Source organism: Anomalospiza imberbis, chromosome 11, assembly GCF_031753505.1.
Source record: "Anomalospiza imberbis isolate Cuckoo-Finch-1a 21T00152 chromosome 11, ASM3175350v1, whole genome shotgun sequence".
Lineage (NCBI taxonomy): Eukaryota > Metazoa > Chordata > Aves > Passeriformes > Viduidae > Anomalospiza > Anomalospiza imberbis.
This window is the reverse complement of record NC_089691.1, coordinates 9,852,417-9,872,133: the sequence shown is the minus strand read 5'-3', so window position 1 is coordinate 9,872,133 and position 19,717 is coordinate 9,852,417. Positions and strand designations below refer to the sequence as shown.

General features: G+C 39.1%; 1 long non-coding RNA gene across 1 annotated transcript; it reads right to left on the bottom strand.

Moving 5' to 3' along the window:
• Nucleotides 1-1,151: 1,151 nt before the first annotated feature.
• LOC137480638 (uncharacterized) lies at nucleotides 1,152-18,722 on the bottom strand. Its single transcript, XR_011003010.1, has 3 exons — nucleotides 16,973-18,722; nucleotides 13,092-15,744; nucleotides 1,152-4,809 (listed from the first exon to the last, which is right to left on the bottom strand). It is a non-coding gene; the product is annotated as an uncharacterized lncRNA (long non-coding RNA).
• Nucleotides 18,723-19,717: the final 995 nt, after the last annotated feature.

Here is a 19,717-nt window from a genome sequence, read left to right as displayed (position 1 = left end):
GTGATGGAAAGATCAAACACTATTTTAAACACAGTAGTTCTATACTTCAGCAACAAAATGCTTCTTTATAATGTGCAACCAAAAAAAAAAGTCTGTTGTTCAACAGTCTCTCTGAAAATGATTCGGCTTCTTCTCTCATCCCTGTGCTTAATGAACTCCAAATCTGTGCCTTATTTCTTTGTAGCTGCACATGTAGCCTCCCCCACATGTGTTCCCACCATCAGACATTGAAGTCCTAGACTAATAGCACATCCATGGTGCTAGTACATGTTTCCCTGGGATTTGGGAAAAGCCTTTAAATAGATTTTTAGTGGAAGAACAAGGTTATTTTGTGTTAATAATGGGCATGCATTAGGCTTTAGATAATTGCTTTATGTAACGTAAAGTTTTGCCTTTCAGCTAAATAAACACTGTATGTGTTCACAGGTGTATTGTCCTCCAGGGCATTCTGCTTTTCAGGGTGGCAGCTGCTGCCAAGGTGTTGCTGATACAGCTCTGTGTATAATTTATTGAAAACAGGTGCTGGCTTATGATGAAGATAGACAGGAAACTAAAGCAGACAACATGTTTAACCACCATTAAAAAAGTTCAGGTTCAGAAAGACAGTGTGTCTGAGATGTTTGGTTGATGTTGCCAGCATCTTAGTGAGAGTTTCCAATCTCCCAGAAATCCCCATAAGGAACAGATTGTCCAGGAACTGCAGGAATTGCACTCTAACGAGCATTGCATGCGATGGCGCCAGTGCTCGTTGATTACACAAATCCTGTCATTTGCAACTAACAAAAATTAGGGAATGCATTCCCAGGCTGATGCTAAAAAGTACTTTGAAATGAGGTTAATACCTAGGGCTCTTGTGCTGGGGATGCTGTGTGGGACACAACACTGATGTGGGCACAGGGACATTTGGGCCTTTGCAGGATTCTAAAATCTTTTCTCCCACACTTTACTGTGTGAGGACTGTAACAAATGAGTGGGAATATGTTAAAGCAAAAGTGGAAATCTGATTCCAGAGAAAGGATGCTCCAGAGGAGAGCTCCTCTGCCACCAGTAGCTGACCCCAAACTTATGCACTGCACAAGGCAGATGGATGGGGATGCTGTGGGAGCTGCTGCTTCAGTCCATCAACACAACACAGTGAGGGAGCAGCAGAGCAGAGAACAGATCCAGCACACATGGGAATAGGTGGAAAGCCTTCTTTTGGCCTCAGTCAGCTTTGGATTAGATCCCAGGAGAAAAAAAATGAACTTCTTTATTTTCTGAGGCCAAGTTAAACCATTAAATTATTTAAACGTTGATTTTTTTTCTCCCCCCATCTTACTTCCCTTTGCTTTTATTGCAGCTTTAAACATTTTATTTTTTAAAAAAGAAACTTTCAATAGGGGTTCATGAGGATGTTTATTCATGGATAGCAGTTTGCATATTTTAGCAAGTAATCTCCAGTTTAATCTCTAGTCTCTATAAGATACATATGTAGTAAATATGCATACTAAATATTTTTAAAAGAAGTTGTTAAAGTGTGTGCACAGTTCTTGAACCTCAAACCTTAAATATCTCAGTGATTTACATTTAAAAAAATACCCAAAGGCATCAGACCGCATTATGGACTAATAGCCTGCCAAATTTCATTTTTTTGGAAACGTTTGAGTTACAATATATGAGTGTAAAAAGGCAACTGAAACAACAAAATTTGGTCGAGAAAATATTGACCCCAGGCTGAGACCTTTTACGCCAAAAATGTTGACAAAACTTTATACCAACCCTAGGAGGCATGTCATGTTTAATACTGGCAGTATATGGAAAAAAGTTTGGCAATTTAATGCTTGTAATAATTTGAAAAACTTTTGTGCAGTGGGTATAAGCTTTTACATTACCATTCCTAATTTATACCAGCCTTCCTTTTCTTTCCCAAAGAATAAATGAACTACAGTAGTGGGGTTAGAGACTTGCAGAGAAATCCCCCAAACATATAAACCAATGAAGCCATTTGCTGTATCCCACCCAAACCCACATACCTGGCCTGGAGTGATCACCCCTTCCATCTGATGGATAATTCCATTTTCATGCCATTTACATTTCTGGGTTATTTTTTCACATAAATTTTTCATAGGAAAGCAAATAGTTGAAATGAAAATAAATCTCTTTGAAGGAATATATGTAGAAAATCTTTATTTATATTGAAACTTCTTCAAATAAATATTCCGTTACAAACTTGTGTAAAGAATGATAATGTTTCATACTTTACCAAGTGATGAAATACAATGCCAGAAAACAAGTGGAAAAATTTGATGATGGATTATTAGACTCCTTAAGCAAATAAATGTGCACTAGTTAATGATAGTTCCTTGTGATAGGAGTTTCAGTGCATCAATGCTCTGTAAAAAATAAATGAATGGCAGGAGCCAACCAACTCTCGACCCTAATGCTTTGCATTTTAGAGGTCTACTCTACCACCAAGTTACTTTGAGCAATGTGGTGGTTTGAGCTCCCACAGCTACATATCAGTGACTAAACTGAACTGACAGAGTTGTAGGAGCAGCGTGGAACAGGGGGTGAACAATGCCCCCCAAGGCTGTGCTGAGGTCACAGCTCATGTACTCAGCAGGGAAGGATTGTGAGGGAGCTGTGTCATGACCACATGTGAGCAAATTGTGCCCCAGTGATTACACAATGACTAAAGGCCCCTGCTTGATTACTAAACAAACAAAACCCAACAAGCCCCACAGGATCAACACTGTGGTAGCTGAGCAGGGGCAGCACAGTCCTTTTCCCAGGGCTGGCTTCAGTCATTTCCAAACATGTATTCCCACTTACACACCCAGGCTGTGTTCTAGGTAGGTACTGGCAATAATTACAAAAAGGATAATGCAGCCATTAAATATTTCATTATAGCCAATGGCTGTTCTAGGACACATAAAACCCCACTTGGTGTGGGCTGGGCACACCTGCTGACCTTGTTCCTGCTGATTCCAAATCAAAGCTAATCGGCGGGAGTATCTACCAAGGTTCTGGAAGCCCAGCTTACAGTCCATCATGACTCAAATCATGAAGGGAACTTGTTAATCTTGTCTGCCAGGACTGTTCATCCTTCATCTGAAAAGGTTTGGGACGTGGAGCAGTGGGTTAGAGCCCACACTGGTGACCCCTCCTCACATCTTCCTGGGGTTCCTTAGGCACTGCTGGGGTCATACTTGGGTGGAATTACTGGGCAGGGCTGGGTGTATGTCAGGTGGCCTCCCTGCTTTTTGGTGGTTTATGATGGGTGACTTGTTCAACATATTGCTCATCTGAATGAGCAAGTACAAACCAATAAATGTCTGAAATTCACTTCTCAACCATCTCAGTAGATATCCATGAAGATTTTGGTAATTTTTCTTTCAAGGTGGAATCCCTGGATGATGCCATTTTCCAGTGTTGCTGGACTTGAAAGTTTTGCAGTAAGTATTTTATTTAGCATCAGGTTAGATGCATTATATAAAAAATATGAGGTAATTAAAGAGAAAACAGAGCACTTTGGTACTGACAAAGTGAACTAATTCTGTGAACATGGATTAGATTGTTTTTCTCTGACAATTTTCTTCATTGAATATTTGGAAATTTTGGAGCTTTGTTCCAGTTTGGAACAAAGCCATACTTCAAGACCCTGCATGAGATGGATCTTCTATGTTTGACAGGGCTCTAATTTTAATCTTTTTATACTATGAGTGGGAAAAAACCCAAACGGTAAACAATGGTTCCCCTCATTCTTTCACTGAGCCTTGTCAAAAGTGAGCTTCTCTCAAGTGATAACTGCAATAAAATTGTGCTTTATACCAATCATTCATATTTTCATATTCAATTAATGAAATCTTCATGCTCCTTGCACCCTTCTCATGCCACTGGTATGTAAAATCCAAAATTTACTCAACTTCAGTCCCATCAGAATGTCTGAAGGCAGTTGTTTTTTCCTTCCTCCATCTCCTTTGTTAAACAGGAAGAGTGTACATATAAAATACTAAAATAAAGGAGAATTCAGAAATAGTGAATCAATAGGTGTAGAAGGTATCACTTAGGTGCAAAAAAGGTGCAAAATGTAATTTTTTTGATTACTTTGGACAGGGACAGAGGAGTGTGGCAGAAATACTAGAATAGGATTTGGGTTGTTTCTCTGGAAATGTGCAGCATCTTTCTCTTCCTCAGACCTGGTGGAATTCATGCAAATGTCACAAAGCTTGACTGAATAGTGAGAAAATATTTATCCCTGGAAATGAATGGAAAAGTCAGTCATCCCCAGTGGTACACTGAAAACCTGACAGCAGACAAAGAGCAGGCTCTGGGCGACACAAAGCGAGAGGTATGGACTTCAGACATATTGAATAATACAAGTTTATCGTAGAGATCATTCTCAATTTGTCTGCTTTGAAGTCTTTTGCTGCCCTGCACTGCTGTGAAAGCCAGGAGCATCTCTCAGAAGCATGGGTGGCTCTTTGTGATGTGTGAAGCACAGGGAGAGTGTTGCTCCATGTAGGGGTTAATGCTGTGAAGCAGAAAAATGTTAATGAGCTAGGAAGCAGTAGACAAAGAATAACAACCAGCATCTTGTCTCACTTCACAGGCACTGGAGACACAAAAAGATCTTTAATAATGCAAAGGTTCCCTATATAAAAAAAATTGCATCACCTCACCTGTAAATGTTGATGTTTCCATTTTCCTTGAAGCAGTTCAGGACCCAGAGAGGTGACTGCTTCTCTTTTGTGGTTGAGATTTGCACAAGAAGTGCTTCAAAAACTTCTGCTGTATTTGTTAGTCAGTTCAGGAAATGAATGTTGGATTCTGAGGAGTGAAAGCAGAGGAGAAACTTCATTAAAATACGCATTTCTATTTAAAATTTAATCACTTATATTTATGTATTTTAAAAATTAAGGCTGGTGGAAAGGAAAATATGTGGTCTTCTCCATCATGACAAAAATACTGAAATCCACCAATTACCCTTGTACCTCAAGTGGTCATGGAAATCATAAAATGCTGTTTCTCTGTTTCAAAAACAAAAAGGCATTTTGCACTGGGCAAGAAGTATGAACAATATTTACTTCTGGATTTGTATATACACGGTAACCAGCTACATGTTTGCAACAGCTTGTTTGCCTCAACATGTCTGCAATGTGAAACTTGTGAATTATGCATATCACTGGTGCCAGCAGTCTTAACAAGTGATTAAAATGCTGAAGTTTATGTCTCTAGAATTGTATCTGTCCCTAGAAGACCTGCAGAAGAGGCTTAAATCTAAAGAAGATTTCAAGAGATCAGATCTACCAGATTAAATAATTCTGCACCAAATTCAGTGACTGCATAAACAAAGCAAATCTTTTCTGAAGGCAGTGGTCAATATTCCACAGCTTATTCCACAGCTCAGTTTACTTCTCAGTGCTTAAGATTCTTGAAGAGGAATTCACATTTACACAAACTGTTGCTCCTTTTAATTTAAATGTCATAATTTATGGCTACACAAAAAACATCCTGATACCTATTTGGAAAAATCTAATATTTTGCATTATAACTGAAACACATTAAAAAAAAGTCAATGAATTTTTATCTGTTTAAGACAGGATCAAATGGGTATCATACAAGTCAGACACAATCCTCCTAACAATTTTCCTAGAACTCCCTTGCTGGCATTCTAGATTATAAATATAGAAATAGCTTTAAATTTTTGGTACATGCCAACTCAGTTTACAGCTAAGAGACATGATGCCATTCCATAGGTCCCAGTCCATCTCATCCATACAGAGCTTACAGTGTGTTCTCTAAGAGTGCTAATTTGTCTAGACGTCAAAACCATCAGACTTTTTGGGGGATCAATCGTGATTAACACATTACGTTTCAAGCCCTTATGAGAATTACAAAACTTGATAGAAATGTGGCAAAATAAATTGTCTAATTCTTCATCTGCTATGTATAGCATGGGAGTGGATGGAAATTTCTGTATTATCCCCCTTGACATCATACCAAATGAGTTTATCTTATGTTATCTTTTTATTATCCTATTTTCTTGGTAAAAGTTGGGCCATCTTTACCAAAAGAGAGGGCAGCAGAGAATGGGAGAAAGCAACTAATTCATGATCCACCTTCTTTTCAGGGAGATTTACCTCTTTCTGATTCCATCAAAATAGATTTGTGAATGATTTACTCTGCTTTTTTCTTCAAGTAGGAACAGTAAGACCAAGTCTATGTCCATGTTTTGTAGAAAATAAAGCATAACTCCATGCAACCAAGTCCTTGATGCTTTGAATCCAAGAATAGTGGAGCACAAGTTGGCAAAAGGGTCTGGGGGGCAGTGCTGATGGTTGGAGCTTTGGCATTTGTGACAGAAACATCACCAGCACATCAGGCACTTGCAATCATGTCACCTTGAGCTCATGGCCAGGGAAGTTCAGGGCTGTACCAACTGCCTTGTGCTCTCCATGGCTCAGGATGATCCCTAGCTCTGGATTTCTGCTGACTATAAAGCTACACAATTCTTGTCCTTATTATTGGCTAAGACATTTCCTGGGAACAAAAATTTATTCAGTGTTCAGAAGAGCTCTCTCCTGCCTGAAAACTTACTGTTTGGGCAGAGTCCACAGAGGTGGCAAAAGATGCTTAAAAACTCCTCTCTGAGTTCTCAGCTGGAGATACACTGGGTTCTTTCTAGCTGATTTGAAAACAGCAAAGAGAGACCAACCTGAAATTACACCACAGGAATAAAATTCTCCAGGGACTATTCTGCTGACAGATCCATTTCAAAATACTGCAAATTCTGGCTGTGTCCCATCACTCTCCAAAAGCTCAAAAGAGCAGATGTCCTGAAGTGGCTAAAGCAGCATGATGACTCCCCTACACCACAGGATCACCAGATGTCCTCTGCAGGCCGCCTAAAGATTGCTTCTCTGTGCCGGGCCAGAGGAAAGAGCTAGGAATCTGGCACAGCTTTAGAAATTATTTCCCTCACAAGTGTATCCTGTGGTTTTTTCTTTTCTCCAAAAACAGAGTTGTTTGAAAATAAAGGCTTTAAAATATCCAGGCAGAGACGGGTGTGTGGCCTCCCTTTATTTCAACAATCCCCATGGCTGGTTGTTCTACAAAGCCAACAAAGTTGGTCCCTAAGGAAGGATCTGGAAGGATCCAGTTTTCTCTTAGCTGTCTGGCCCAAATGCCATTAAATCCAGTTAAAAGTGCAAAGACCTTAGAGAAAGGAGGACAATACCTCTAAGTAACACAGTACTGTAGAAAGAAAAGAGTGTGGGGAACAAGTCTCAAAGGAATTCCAAACAAAGTGTACAAAGAGAGCAGAAGATGATGCCTGATGGGTAGTGCAAGATGGTAAAGAAACATAATTCTGACAGCTGTTACACCAAAAACTCCAAGAACCCTTGTTGTACCTGGGGTCTTGGGTCTGGACCTTTCTGTCAGGACCATCACTGCTGCCCAGCCCTGCCCCTGTCCAGCCTGGGCTGGTGCAGGCCTGCACACACCTGGTGGAGATCAGCTCAGCTCTTCTCTTCTCCAACACTGTCCTGTCACATCCAACTTCACCACCAGCAAACATTATGTTTAAAGTGTTGAGAAAAAAAGCAACCCATGCAAATAATGAAATCCATGAAACTGTGACTGATAAGACAAAAAGTTCAAAATTAGATTTGACGGTTCACAATGAAGTTCCCAAAGTCCTGACAGCTGACAAAAAACAGTACCCACCCATCTTCTTCCACCTTTGTTTAGAATGGATTTGACAACTGGGGGTGATATCCTTTTGTCAAAACAAGCCTTCTGTTAAGTATTTTACAGGCACTCTAGGGATTCTGGCAAAGGGCTCACTTTTTGTACAGTTTATCTGGAGTAGAATTTTCCATTTTATCATGATGCTGTAAAGTGAGATGAGAAAAAAAAATTACTCTTGTTTTTTCTTTTGGTTTCCTGGTTCAGGAAAATAATGAGTCTGCACATGGGATAAAGGGAATCTAAACAGAGAGAAATGCTTGAAAATAATTCCAAATATAAAGATAGTTAATACATGTCTATGTACAAGCTTCTTTTTTTAAAGTATAAAAATCTACATTTACATAAATTGCTATCTGCAAGATTCATGCACATGTCTCACAACAAAGTTCAAGAACACAGGGAATGGCATGCCATACTGAAAGAGGAAAAATCCAAAACATGAAACCACCCAGGGTTCCCCACTGCCCAGGTGGCCCATCAGACCTGTATTCCATGGACACAAACCCAGCACACACAGGTTTAAAACTTTGGAGAGGAAACCTGGTTATGTCAGAAAGAAGCACAAACCAGTATGATCAAGGTCACCTCCCAGGATGCTTTCTGGGCCCCCAGGTGCACATTGTGCTTTTCCAGCCAGTATTCTTCCACAACATCCATATCCTCAGAAACATTAGAAAATGGTCATTGCTTTGGAGCACAACAACCCCCATGCTTTTTTATTTAAAAAAAATGTGATTTTCATGAAAGCAGAAAATTCCAATTGTCTTGACCCCAAGTACCCAATGACACCAAAGGAACACCACCACCTCCACCTACAAGTGGTGCAGAATATGTGTGGCTAGTCCTGTCAAAAGGGGAGCATAAACAGACCTGCGATCTTTATAGTGGATCAGAGTAACCAATTTTTCACTAAATTAGATTTAAACTGTAATTACATACTTACTCATTTTGCATTTATTTGGAGCAGAAGGTTCTTCTAAATATAGTTCTGATACACAAGATCATCACAGGAGCAGTATGATTTGCAATAATATTTTTTTAAAGACAGCAGACATGTTCTTTGTGTAATAACAGGGCAACATGTATAAATAATTTTAGGGCTGCATAAGATATTGAGGAGGTCAAAGCAATCCTCTTTCCTCTCTGTGACTGGGGTGTGGGTAGGCATCTGAATGAAAGAAAAACTTCCAGCAGAGACGGTCTTTTTTCCTTTACTTTACTTGATCCACCCAAGAAGGAATATGGAAGAAAAAGGTCTTAACATAGTTGTCACTTTGAAATGTTCCAGTGTTTTAATTAAGGTCCAGAGTCTGGCAAAATTTGTCAGACTTTCCCTTTGAAAATAAGCTGGGTTTAACCTTCAAGAACGTTTCTCTGGGTTGTTAACACAGTTCTTATCCAAAGCTGTGCTGAGCAGTGAGGTAGGACGAGGTGTGCTCCACATCCTTTTGAAGTGGGTGGAAAGACTCTCATGGTCCTCAGAGGGCTTTGGCTCAAACTCATAATTCTAAATTTAGGCTCGCTTGTAATTGTCCTCTTTCCTCCACTAGCTGCTCCATAACTTTTTCTATTTGTTTGCTTTTGTAATCACAGGAGACAGAAAGGACTACTATATTCCTCCTTATGATATTCATGCTTATTCCAGAAAAAAATCTTTTTTGGTATGTTCATTAGAAGAATGAGAAAAAGATCACAGGCAAACAAAAGCTGAAGTAAAGCTGCAGATGGGACTCAGTAGCTGATGCAAAAGGAGCAGACATACTCTGAGACAAAACAGATTAAAGAGAACAGAGATGATGTAATAAGGAAAAATAGGTCAAAATTTAGGATGCCGTTTCCTTGGTTAGAGCATTATTGAAGTCAACAGTCTTGCAAAACCAGGATCAGGATGTGACTAAGAGTGAGACTAGTACACTTGATGGTTAGTCTAGCCCTAAACTTTGTCTTTGGAGAGGTTTTAAGGACTGATCCCACTTGGTTTTGTCCATACTTATTCAATAGTAAGAGTGGAGACGAGATCGGGAACTGGTGAACTCGGCAGGATCTAGTGGGAAAAAAATTGTGGGAATGGCTACTATTCCTGGAGTTTTCTTTTCTTAACAAATGTTCTTTTTTAAGAATAATGCTTGAAAAGCCTGATGTCCTAAGAAACAAGTTGATTGCGTGTTTCTACTTGATGCAGCTTTAAAGGTGAGATCTGCATTCCACAATGTTCGGTCCAGGTGGGGAACATGATCTGGCAGCTCAAAGTTGCAGGGGAAGGCTTTAGTGCTTGGCTGCACTTGCACCACTATGGCCAGTGCTCTGTATGGGGAAGAACTCCATGGGCTTGGCATATACAGGAGGGGAGAAAGCCCCAGTGGCTGGAGATTCCACAGATAAACCCTCATTGTCTACAAAGGAAAAGCCTTTGGCATCCTAGATACTATTTGAGATTAATTAACAGTTTGTTTAATGAAGCTGCAGCCAGACATCTTTAATCCAAACACCTTTGTAGAGCACATTTATATGCAGAGCTTTGGGCAATAACCAAAAGTACTGCTCCATAATAAGAAAACAAAACTCATTTATGAAATAATATACATGTATTAATCCATTAAAATGAAGAATAATATACACTTAGATATAACATAAAAATAACTCTACAACCCAGACAACTTTGACAAGATCTCCTGGACACTTAAAAAGCACAATAAACATCTGTTTTATTTCTGAATGCCAAACCTTAAAAAAAACCCACTCTCTTGTTAAAAGTCCAGCTTCTTATTTTAATTAAATTACCAGGTGTTTATAAAATATCATTCTCCTGTGAAACTACAGTAAACAGGAGAGATCCAAACCCCTGTAAATTGAGAATACAGGCTTCAGCTGTCAGGATGCCATTGGGAAGATTCAAGCTGTTTTGTTGGTGTGCATTGCTGCAGTGACAGATGTATACTGACCATTTGAAGGAAAGTGAATGAGTTTAGGAGAACAAGTAGAATTGCTAAACAAATAATGTTTAAACACAGGGAAGAAAAGGACAAGGGAAAAGGAAAAAAAAAAAAAAAGAGCCGTTTCAGTGGAGGGTATCTTATTTTATTGTTCTTATTATGTCTTTACTGGAACACACTAGAATAAATGCTCTGGGCTGTAAAATAACACCATTCAGCACAGAATGGATTAAATTCAGCCAGAACATCTTTTCTGATCCTTTGATTACATATGAGCAATGTTTGTGATTATGTCTCTCTTTTTCGGCAGAAAACACCAAAACATACCATGACATTGCTGCATGACATGGAAAACCTTCTCCTGCTTCTATAGATGTACATATACATTTATCAATTGCTGCATGACATGGAAAACCTTCTCCTGCTTCTATAGATGTGCATATACATTTATCAATTGCTGCATGACATGGAAAACCTTCTCCTGCTTCTATAGATGTACATATACATTTATCACATTAAACAGTGGTGCTTTAAATTAGCAATGAAGGAAATATAGACATGACGAAGAAATCTGGGGAAATAACTTCTTGCTAAGAAAAAAATAGAAGTTTCTTCAAGAGTATATTGTCTCCTTTGTAATTCATTTAGATAGTATGAACAGATTATAAGAATTGTTTAAAACAACAATCTTATTAATACTATAGGTAAGACAGAAAAAAAATATTGTAATAGACACATGCAGATACACAGACACACTCTGTGTAGTTTAGTATTTGAAGACAAAAAAAGATGATACAATCAATGGCCCAAAGATAATAAACTCCCTTGCATCACATTGTCTGAGAAGTCGCTGTTAAAATCCTTCTATTAGAGATGAATATTTTTATATCAAAGATTCCAGGCACTATAAATCCAAAGGTTGTTAGGGAACAGTAGAAATATGTAATGCTGCCAGAAGCCAAAGTGAGGAAGCAGAAGGATCACAGTAATTACAGGTCAGTTATTATGGCATCAGTCCTAAGCAAAATAATGGAAAAGTTGATAAGGGCTTCAGTTGGTATAAAATTAAAGGATGGCAGTATAATTGGTGCCAGTCAGGATGGCTAAATGGGAAAGTAAGTCTTGCCAAACATTTTGGTGAATGCAACTGCACAGGTGTAAGACTTGCATAAGACATTTGGCTTAGTCCCTCTGTGTAGCCTGATTAAAGGACTGGCACTGACAGAAAGAGTTTATGGGCAGAGTGGCAAACGAGTGCAACACCGGCATGAAGTAGCACGTTCAGCTTCCTTCCTGACACTGCTCCTGTGTGCAGCCAGGCTAACCTGTGCCAGGTGGAGACACAGGAAAAGAGACCACAAACAGTCAGAGGCCACGGCAAGGAAACAGCAACAGGAAATCCTGAAAGCAGTGGCAAAGCCCCTAACTCCAACAACCAGAGTTTTTCATATAAAGCTTGTAAAGAACCCAAAACCTAGGAAAATTCTGCAGAACTTCAATTAGAACACATATTATGAGACATGTACTTAAAATCTGGATGGAGATCAGAGTGTCCAAAAATTTGAGGTTCAGTCCAGAGTAATGGACAGGTTCAATTCCATTGCAGAGAGAGCATTTGGGGGATTTGTGGTAAAATATATAAACTGATTCCTGAAAGTTTCAAGAGAAGAACTGAATCATAGTGCATTCCAAGCCCTACTAAACAACTAAGTCTAGTCCCAACAGATTTTGTGTACGTTCATCACAACACAGATGCTTTCATGTCTCAAGTCTCTTGGGAACACTATGTGTTTTGTCTGTTTTGTTTCTTAATGATTTGCAAACTTTTAAAACTTGGCTGTGTTGCTACTTTGCTTGTGGGTTCAAGAAAAGACAAGAATCCATAAACCTTTGATCCACATGCTACAAATGTACCAGAAAAAAAAGAGAAGAAAAGAAAACATAGTGCTGTCACCAGGAAGATATAAGGGTTGGTTTGTGTGAATGGCGATAATTAGTTGAAATGTGATATAGAAGTTGTTTTGGTTTTTTCCTTCTGGAAAATATATGTATTTGTGAGAACAGTTTTTATGTAAAGTGTTTTAGAGAACATTTTATATCAGATTAAATTTCAAAGATACTTTTTCTTGTCTCACCACAAAAAAAGAAAGGACATTGAGTTTCATAGCTGCAGAAAAGAGAGTTGTCATTAATGTTTTTATCAGCTACAGATTTAATAATCTAAAATACTATTAGATCTCTTTACAACTACATTTTTAAGTATCACATTTCTGAAACTATGGGTTAAGAGTTTTGTACATCTCACTTTAAGGAGCTCAGCCTACTAACAAGAGGAAAAAGAAAATATACTTTCAGGGACTTCTCTACCTTGCTAGAGAAATTTATCCAGCAGAAGATGCTGCTGTGGGACAGACAGCTGCTTACCTGGCTGGTCCAGCTCAAAGGCAGCAAGTGACTGTCTGGGGATGGCAATTTTCCTTCTCCTCATCAGACGGCTGTGAATTAAATCCTGAATAACAGCTGGGCTCTTGGTCCAAGCCAATTGTCTTGGCTCCCTCTATAGTCCAGGAAGGAAATAGGTACTTCTGAATGGCAACTGCTCCCACGAATGCCAGCAGTCTGTCTTTGCTGGAGTGACATGTCTTGATCCCCAATGGCTCTAGAGGGAACCTTGATGAGCAGCTTAGCCTGGAACTCAAACCTCCAACAGCCAACACCAGGTGAGGTGAATTATATTGAGTGATACCACTGATACATATATCTAAAGCCAAAATACAACTGTGCCCATGAATTTAGCCACATGGGTCAGGTTTCAAAAACCCAGATAAGCACTGGAGATTTGACTCAGGCTTTAGAAATATCCATTTCATATTTGACTCAAATGTAGCTATAAAATGAAATGTGAGAACCTTATACATATATTTGAGAGGAATGTTATGAAAATCGCTAGCTGAGAGGGCAAAAAGAGGCAGAGGTACTTTATAGCTTTCCCTTGGCTCAAGGGAGGCATGGAGCAAGCTTGCATTTTGCCTCCAACCCTCTCCAAGAAAATGGGAGGATGGCTGTCCACAGTTTTTCAGCTTTGGTGCAAGGCCCGTGCAAGCTATGATTCAAAAGCAATTGTGGTAATTGCTGTAACTACAGAGTTAATGCGTGCAACGTTACTTTTGTTCACAGAGAGTTGTGCCAGTAATGGCACCATCCATCATTTTCTGTTAAAACAGGAACAGGTGTTAATCTCCACTCAGCAATGGGTGCAATGTGAGTGAGCAATAAGAAAAGTGCCAAAGAAGAAAAACCACTGTCAAAGCTTTCTGTCAAGAAAAACAATTTCTAGCAATATCTCTGTAATTGGACTCAACTAAAGAGTGAAAAATGGTTTGACTTTTCAGTGACAGGGATTGTTAATGAATCCAATTTTTCTCTTCCACCTTGATTAGCTTTCTGTATGAAGATCCATTTTAGCTCTGTACAGCACAGCTTAGGGTAATAGACACCCAGCTGCTGTAATCTTGACAGTACTCCCACTTGCAGAAAAGTATTTTTTTTCCTTAGATAGGCTGCTAAACTATTACCAGGTTTTCAAGCATAATGGAAAACAGTGCAGAATACAATTTAAATAGGACTTAAACAACAATTTTGGTATTTTTCTAGCTTTAACAGCAACGTTACAAGACTTTTTAATGCTTTGCACATCCTGTCCTCTTAGGTATAAATCTATCCTCCCAGGGTTCTGGGTATTCCCAGATACCCTTGGCACTCCAGTCTTGGGTTGCTCAGTTCCATGCAATGCTACCTTGCAGAGCAAGAGCATAGCCAAAATCTCCAAGGGCTGGCTGTGCAAACTGGTTCATTCAGTGGCACTCAGTTTATCAACAGGGCTCATTCCAAGCAGGTAGCAAAGCATTTCCAATAAGCAATCAGAGCAGTACTGCACTTTTAGTTACACTCTGTATCTGAGACATTTCCAAAGGCCATGCCAGGGGCATCTTCATGGTTTGGCCTAAGTAAAGAAGCAAGCAGGTTTGTGCTGCCCAATGCTCACACCTTTTCCACCAAAGGCATGCCTGCACCTTTTTTGATAAAAAAGTAGCCCATGATCCTGACCTTGTCTCTCCTATGGCACAGACTGCAATAGCATTTGGGAAAGAACAAGGCCATTTGGGCAGTGTAAGAGAGAATAAAAGGAAGTGTTGAGTTGGAAATACATTTTTGGAACAAATCTGAGCTAGTAACTAAACCCAAGGTCTCTGGATTTGCACCGATGCTTAACTAGTGCTACTCAGGGAGTGTCTTAAGCACTGGGGATACAGTCTGATATATTATCAGTAAAGAACCTATTGATATGCAAAATATATGTTCTACATATAGAACAAATAGTGAGACTTGTGTGTGCAGTTTTGCAATGCCAGTTAACACCACCCTCTGTGCAGTGTTATCCTCTGGAATGATGTGGCTCCCTTGGATTCAGGGAAGCAGTGCCTGCATGAACAGGTGGCATCTCTGAGCTTCACACATGGTCTGCCCTCGATTTCACTGGATTTGTGGTCAGCTGCAGAGAGGATGAGGATCTGAGTAATGGATCTGCCTCACTTGAAAATTCAGGCTTTGTGAAAGGACAGCAGCACATCCAGAATATTTAGGAGGAAATGAAATATTTTGAGAAACAGTGAAAAAAAGTGCATAGGTTATGTCTTTCATATGAGTATAGTCAGATATTGCAAATATTCCTTCACCTGTCCAGCTGATCCTTACAAATTACTCAGTGAGTGAAGGCTTTCCCAAGGGATCCTGTTTTGGTTTATTTTGGTTTTTAAAAAGAATTAATTTATTTTTCAAAAGAACTCTGATTTGCAAAATCAATGTATATCATTCATTTGTCATGTATTCAATTTAAAATCTGATGTTAGTACTGGAGATTTCAAAAAGAGAACTAAAAAAGAAAATTTTTCATTTTGTTTGAGGAAATCATTAAAGGCAAAACCTGTAAATCACAGAGATGGGCTTGGTGCTGACAAACAGACAAACCCCAGGAAATTTAAATGCAAATTTCACAGTCCTTGTCAAGAAAAGAAACCTAAAAGAAAAGATAAGAAGAAGGGGTCATTGTCCATTTTTTCCTAATTCTCTTTTAATATAAATGCCCATTTGGCAAGAAGTAGAAGGTAGCATAATATGCTAGCACTCTAAGTGCATCCTTCATAATTACTGTTAGTAAAGAAGTTTTAAAATGCCTGCAACTTTAACTCTGTGTTTCACAATTTGCATATTTTTTGTATGTCATTCAGCTGCTGAATTTATTCTTCCAATTATTATTTCTTTTTACATAATAGGCTTCTATGCATGGGTAGATTAAATAAAAAATTGTGTGTGGACTGTGAGCTCTCATTATATAAAATGTTCCTATTCCTCTGGCTTTTGAGATAACTTTCCTATCTACTCTGCTTCAGTAATTAGTTTTCCTGAATATATTGCATATCATTGCACAAATTTATGGGGAGCATTTGTTGTATGAAACACAAAAAACACAAATAGAACATTCTAGGATTGACAGAACTGCACAGCCCAATGTAAAAACCCAACACTACAGTAAGTGTGGGGGTTTTTAAGATTATGAATCTTTTTGACTTGTGTATGTTTCAATGCTGTCTTTGTTTTGTATTGCTTTTCAAGTCATCTTTAAACTACAAAGAATTAAACATAATTTGTGTATTTCTTTATGCTGTTGTGGCTTAGCTCCTCAAATGGGTAGTTCCAACCCAGCAGCTACAACAGTACTGACTATTCTTTTTATGGTCTTAGGAGACAAATGCAATTTTAGTTCATCTCCACTGTTACAATTTGCAGTTCTGGCAAACCTGAAATGTATAAAATTAACAATAACATTCTCTACATTATACTCTGATTAATTACCAAATGCACCTGCTCCAGACTTGGAAGCCATTTTTTCATTTTATTTCGATCACTGCAGTGTGTTGTTTTTTTTTTTGGGTTTTTTTTTTTTTTTTTTTTTTTGTCACTGTGAATTTTAAAACTTGAGCTGGCAGCAGCCTGGTACCACTGGCTGGTTGTGGCAGCCTGTGAGAGCACAGCTGCCATGGGAGGGTAATGGGCAATGGAGCCCCACATAGAAACTTGGCCCTAAATTAGTTTTGTTACAAAGAAATCAATAAAATGTGAGAATTACAGAGCATTTGGTGACATGAATAAGAAGAAGATCACTAGATATGAAAATCTGGGATGTGAAACGGAGTAATACTGAGAACCCTTATTGATGTAAGTCAATTTTGTTAAAAAAAAATCACCATTTGGAGTCAAATGATGACCCCATAGAAGTCCACAGTAACTCTTCCACAGCCTTATGTGGGGCCTGGATTTCATCTTCAACAGCCAGGAATACCCTACAGCAAATATTTTCATTTGTGAAGACAGAAAAGGAAAAAACAATTTAAGTATTCCTAGCATACAGAGAGAATGGATTAATGACATTATATTATTCAGAATATAATTAAATCCTCAACTTTATTTTTAAAAATAGTGCAATCATGTGTTTGTATGTAGACCTAAGGCACTTCTTCCCTTTTTTTCCTTTTTTTAAACTTTGCATGATGACATCAGCTAACGCTGCAACACTTCTCAGGGATTTTGTGCAGAATCTTAATGTTTACACTGACAGCGTAATTTAAGAAAGTATATTATGTAAATCCTTGAATCTCCTAGGGTCTAGGAATGAAATGTAATGCTAATTTGATTTAGCAATTTGTTCTCTCTCCCCAGAAACACACAATTACTGCTTTTGAAAGACTTTTTTCTTTTTCCATCACGCTAGGACTAAATTGAAAACTGAGTCGGCAGCAAAGCCTGGGCTGGGAACACAGAAGAGCTCTGCTACTCAGGCTCTTACAGCCAGAACACAGAGTGCAGGGAGATTTATTTCTCAAAATGGAATGTTCATTATCTTTTCTTTTTTTTTTTTTTTTTAGGCAAGAAATGGAAACAAAATAAGTCTTCTTGAAATTCCATAATAGTAATCTAAACGTGAAATGTGAGCTGAAAATAACGTGCCTCTCTGTGTGCGTCTAGAAGAGAGAGGCCTTGTAGCTCTGTGCGTGTCTGTCTGCAGGAGGGAAGGAGGGAGGTTGTGTGTCTGTGTACAGTAGTGTAGAAATAGTTCATCAAATGAGTGGTTTCCTGTCCTGATCTGTAGATTTTCTTTCTTCCATGAAAGGAAATGGAGATAATTGATCTGACTTCCATCAGCACATAAAAGAGATTGTCGGCAATTTGTTTTCTGAAGGGCTACTTAAATACATGGTGATGTGGTGAGCAGGAAGGATCACCCACAAACTCTGCAGCAGTCCCAGATGCCTGGTGGGCACACCCAGAGGACCAATACATTCCGTCATTTGCAAAGTATGACTTTCCTTTCTTTCTCTCTCTCTTTCTCCCTCTTTCTTCTCCTTTAAGGATACACGGTGTCCCTCCAGGTTCTGCAGTCTGGGTTTGATTAAATAATTATAAACTTCAAGCAGCAGATCTATCATTTACATTCCTGAACATGCCAACATGTGCCTTTTGTGGGGATGCCAACCAATACCAAAGCTTCAGTCATTATTGTCATTGAAAATACAGTGGTTCAATGTTTGTGCTATTTCCTGGATTTTGGCAATATAATGTTGCCCAGCAATTTGCTGTTAGTGCCAACAACACTAAAGAACTTCATAATAAATCCTTTCTATATTTACTCAGTCCACCACTGTGTCACTGAAATTAGCATTTTACGATCTTATGCTCCAAGGAACCTATTTTCTCTCTTTTAACTCCATGCTATTATGAATCCCAACAGAAAATCCTTCAAAGCATGGTTTGCTTCAGCTTTTCTGTATAAGGATTGCTGTCAGTCATGTTTGTTTTCTGAAAAGATGAAGAGCTTGCAGCTTCATGGTCCACAGTGGCAAAGATAAACCAAACTAAGAAACAGGACAGAGTGTTTAATTTAGGTATATTACAGATATTGCTTTAAAGTGTCAGATGTCTTAATGCAGCCGTAAGTGCAGAAGAGACCAAAAAAGTAACAGGACCAGATCTTTCCCCGAGGTCCAGATGAGCCAACTCTGCTCATGTGAGTGACAGACAGAGTGAAGACAGAGGGTTTGTCTTCTCTGAATGAAAATATCATGGTAATGGAAGAAAACAATAACCAGTGTAGGGGCCTTAGTGAAGGAGTGGGATACTCAGGGATGCTCCAGCCAATGCTTCATGGAAACCGTGGGACTACTGGGGCTGAAATATTCTTGTAACTGGGTAATTAAGCGCTTTGCTTACAATGGTGTGGGAGATAATAAAGCAGTGCCTTTTGCACTGAAATGCTCAGAAGGCCTTCCCTATGAACCCTGAGTTTGGGATCCTGTCTAGGTGGTCAACATGGGCCAAATTCCACTCATTTGTTTGGTCCAAGCAGGGGAGCGGCCATATTAAAAGGATTGAGGGGAAAATGAGAAGCAAGGATTTTCTAGGTAAAGGAAGAACAAGTTTGATTAGAAGGGAGAGAGAGCAGAGGGCAATAGTTTTTTTTTTTTTTTTTTTTTTTGCCTTTGCAGTGAGAGAAGTGAAAGAAATTCCTTCTGGAAAGAGATGGATGACTGGAGAAGAGGAGGCTTGGGAAGAGGCACACCAAGTGACTCACTGCAGCTGTAATTTTTGTCACTGGAATAGAGGGAGGCTAGAATTTTTTGAGTAATGGGAAGCATATCATTGCTATCCTCTCATAACCCTGAAAAGCTCAAAAGATTTTGCTGCACATTCTGTCATGTAGCAAATTCACCAGAAAACCCCTCATGCCCCAGAGCAGGTTATTTTGGAGACGGGCATGTGTGTGTGCACGGTCACAAGGCCAGGGAGGAAGCTGCTCTGTAATCTCAGCCCTGGTGGCAGAGGCGGCTCCCACAGCCCCAGTGATGTGGGTGCACACCAGCTGAGTTACAACTCCACAGGCACAACCCCTCGTTAGGAAAATCCATGGCAGAAGCCATTTAACCCCTCCTGTGCCG